Raw genomic sequence first — 4,507 nt, forward strand, 5'->3', positions numbered from 1 at the left:
CACCTTGAATAGCTTTACAATTTAGGGCACACGACCGTAGTTTGCAGAGCATTGGAGCATAAGTTAGCATCTAGCATTTAATATCCAATCCTCTCCCAAATACTAACTACTTCTAAATGGTATAAAACTTTAAATGAAGCATCCAGTTTGGACATAAAAGAAAGGTGAATGAAATCATTTTGGATGGGTCGTCTTGGGTGAATCTATGTGTGGAACCCACTTCAACAATTTAGCTTACTTATCATTGAATAGAAGTGTTTCATGTGACGAGGAAAACTCTCAAACCAGCCTCCCTAAAACACAATCCTGCTTTAATGGTTTAACTGCTTTTTTTTTTTTAATAACATGAAGAATACTAAAATGATTGTGAACAGCTATCATGTCACACATTACTGTCCGACTGTCATTTCACCGCCTCCAGCATTTGGTCCGGTGCTTTATTTGTGTCAAATTCCGCGTTAGTTTTTTTGTTTTCTTTCCAAGGATGTTTTTCAGGATTTCAGAGTGTTGGAGGAAATTCTGTCTGTGCTCCTCAGGCTCTGTGAGGATTTCTCTTGCAAAACAAACAAAAAAAGCCTCCTTGTGTTGTCAGGATAAAAGCTCACGTTGCACTGCGTTTTCACGCCCGGTAACGCCCACACAGCAGCCGCTTGGCCCGCAACGACTCCTTTCTTGATCATTTTGTGCTTCTCTCTGTTAAGTTACTGAACACAGAACTGCGATAGAAGGTTTCCGACGAGGGAGGACTCAGATGAAGGGCCAGGAGGCCTTTGGTTTTCTTGGACTTACTCGATTCTGACCAACACGATGCACAAAATGATGGTCCGCTCCTTTTTATTCTGATTTGTTTCCTGTTCTGAGCGCTGTGTCCTCTCATGTGTAACCAGCCTCCTATCTGTTGTCCACGCAGCACTTCCCTCTTAAGAGCAGTGTCTCACGTTGAAGTTTATTGTCGATGCGAGCGAAGATGCGCATGGCTTCTCTCTTGAAATCTCGCTGTGCTCCAGTTTGTAGTTTCTCACTTTCGAAAGGCCACCGCACAGTACGTTACTGTCGTTTGTACAGACAAAATCCAGAACCACTCGTGTTTGTAGGCTTACTCATAAAAGCTTTTTAAAACTCAAGCTGATTGTATTTTATTTTATATTTTCTAACTTGTAAGAGAAACCATAACTGGGAGGTTTTGGCCAGAGTATGTAATGCATTTAACTGAAACTGAATAAATATTAAAATGTGTAGTTTTGCAGTTTGTTCAGCTTCATTTTTTTAAGTGGGAATAGTGGCAAATCCATGGCTTTGGAGGAAATGACCCTGATATCACGTGATTGTGTTCTATCATATTTGTTGTGCTGTTTTTTTTTTATATATATATATATGGAGACACTTTCTCTACAATGCTACATACGTTCTGTTATGAGTATTACAGCCATACAGTGAGCAATGACAAGCATCAATGCATGGGAAAATGTTTTTGTGCGGACTGCAAATATTTGAAATTCATTCAAATCTGTTTGAAGCTTCTATTTTATGTTCATTCATATTTAAAGCAAAAAAAAAAAAAAAAAAGGAACCGTTTGTACAGTCCTAACAAGCTTGACAGTGAATATTTGGTCTGAGCACCTTTATTCTTCAACACAGCCTGAACCCTCTTAGACGGGCTCTTGTAATTTCTTTAAGTAGTCTTCAGGAAAAGTTCTCCAGGCTTCCTGAAGGACATCCCAAAGCTCTTCTTTGGACGTTGGCTGCCTTTTGTTCCGTTCTCTGTCAGATGATCCCACACTGCTTCAGTAATGTTGAGGTCTGGGTCCTGGGGAGGATTCATCACTCCATAAGATCTGTTGTTACTGCTTTTCAACCCACTTCCTATGTCATTTGGCATACCTCAGCCTTTTCTCCCCGTTTCCCTTCTTCAAGAATGGCTTCTGGACCTTCCACAGAGACCATTTCTGATGAGGGCTCATTGAACCGTAGATGGATCAGCTGTGTCAGGTCTTTTTCTTATTTCTCTCAGGGACATCACTTTCAGATGTCCCTGTTACCTGCCCCCCCCCCCCCCCCCCCCAAGTGAGGAGTTATGCAGTCTGATGGCCTGAGGGACAAAGGAGTTCTTAAGTCTGTTGGTCCTGCACTTTGGAAGGAGCAGTCTCCCACTGAACAGGCTCCTCTGGTTGTTGATGACGGTGTGCAGAGGGTGGCTGGCATTGTCCATAATGTCCAACCGTTTATTTAGAGTCCTTGTCTCTGCCACCGTCACCAGAGGGTCTAGCTTCACGCCGATCGCAGAGCCGGCACGGCTGATCAGTTTATTCAGTCTGGATGTGTCCTTCTTTGGCGTGCTGCCTCCCCAGCACACCACAGTGTAGAAGAGGACACTGGCAACCACAGACTGGTAAAACCTCCGCAGCAGTTTGCTGCAGATGTGGAAAGACAGCACTCCTTTGGAACTACATCCTCCCTGTTACTGGTGGCTGGTGTGTGTTGACCAGTCCAGTTTATTGTCCACCCACAGCCCAAGGTATTTATAGGAGTCCACACTCTCCACCTCAGCTCCCTCTGGTAGGACTGGTCTCTGCTTCAGTCTGGTCCTTCCAAAGTCTATGACCAGCTCCTTTGTCTTAGAGGTGTTGAGCTCTCGGTGGTTTGCGCGGCACCAAACAGCAAAGTCCCCCACCAGATTCCGATACTACTCCTCTCTGTCGTCCCTGATGCATCCAACGATGTCAGCGGCATACTTCTGTATGTGAGACAGCTCTGAGTTGTAGCAGAAGTCCGAGGTGTACAGGTTGAAGAGAAGAATATTCAGTGTCCTTCAGTCTGACGTACTGTGGCCTGTTGGTGAGGTAGCTGGAGATCCAGGCCACCAGGTAGGGGTCCACTCCCATCCTGTTCAATTTATCTTGAAGTATAGGGGGCTGAATGGTATTAAAGGCACTGGAGAAGCCCAAGAAGAGAATCCTTGCTGTGCCTCTTCCCTTATCTAGATGGGAGTGGATGTGATGTAGCAGGTAGAGTATGGCATCCTCCACACCAACTCCTGGCTGGTAGGTGAACTGCAGGCGGTCCTGGGCGTGTTGCACCTGGGGTCTGAGGAGGCTGAGGAAGAGCCACTCCAATGTCTTCATCAGGTATGAAGTGAGTGCCACCGGCCAGAAATCATTCAGCTCGCTGGGTCGGTTCTTTTTAGGAACCGGGACGATGCAGGATGTCTTCCAGAGGGTGGGAACTCTTCCTAGCAGCAGGCTGAGGTTGAAGATCCATTGCAGTGGTTCCCCCAGTTTTGCAGCATAGGTCTTCAGGAGTCTTGGACACACCTTGCCCGGGCCTGCTGCTTTCCTGGGTCGGAGATTCCTCAGCCGTCCTCTGACCTGGTCTGTGGTGATGTGGGGCGGAGATTGTGTTGAGGTGGGGGTGGAGGTGTGTTGTGGGAAGAAGGAGAGATGGCTGCAGTGAAGGTGAAGGTGAAGGGTCAGGGTGGTGGGGGGTGCATGGGCTGGTTGAACCTGTCAAACCTGTTAAAGAAGTCGTTCAGTTCCCTCCCCACGGCTCTGGTCTTTATTTTGTGGCCTGTGATGGTCCTCACACCTTCCCAGACCTCGCTCATGTTGTTCTCCTTCGGCTTCTGCTTCATCTTTCTCCCGTAGCTGTCCTTAGCTTTCTTCACACAGTGTTTCACCTCCTGCTGTGCTGCCTTCATGGCCTCCCTGTCTCTGCTCCTGAAAGCAGCCTTCTTCATGTTGAGGACAACTTTGACTTCCCGCGTTACCCATGGCTTATTATTAGGGTAACAGCGGACAGTCTTAACAGGGGAGACCACATCTGCGCAGAAGTTCTGGTAATCTGTCAGACAGTGTGTCAGCCCCTCTATGTCCTCATCATGCTGGTTGATCAGCATGATGATGTCCCAGTCTCAGGGCACTTTCCATCTCAGGGGACCACCTCCTGATGGAGGGAGTTGTTACGGGCTGCTTTCAGACCAAGGGGGTGTACAGTGGCTGTAGGTGAACCACATACTATCTAAAGTGGTATCTTTGCCAACTTGTCTCTTATGTGAAGACAGTACTGGTTTGTCTCTTGAATAAAGTGTTTTTTTTTATGCTTGAATGATGGACAGGCGAACCATTTCTTTTTCAGATACAAAAAAAAAAAACTTTGAGAGGCGTTTAGGAAGCCTTGAAAACTAAGGCCAAGGAAGCCTGGCCAATTGGAAGCAAAATCGAAAGAAATGAGGAGTGGCTGGGAGGCTTGCACTGCACAGCATTCACCTGACTGGTTTAACCAGCAGGGTTTTAGGACCGTGAAGCCTCCGTCTACATTCCTGTGCATTTAAATAGAAAAAAAAAAACCCTCATTATTATGTTGATGAGAGTAACACACCTTTCCTTGCCAGGAAGGAGGAAGACTTCCAGCGGCTGCTCTCCTTCATTAATGTCCGGGTGAAGTGAGTGTGAGTCGCTCCTGTTGGCCTCCTGCTTCGGTGTGTGTGTGTGAGTGTGTGTGTCCCTCCATG

Source organism: Leuresthes tenuis, unplaced genomic scaffold, assembly GCF_036924035.1.
Source record: "Leuresthes tenuis unplaced genomic scaffold, fLeuTen1.0.hap1 SCAF_7, whole genome shotgun sequence".
Lineage (NCBI taxonomy): Eukaryota > Metazoa > Chordata > Actinopteri > Atheriniformes > Atherinopsidae > Leuresthes > Leuresthes tenuis.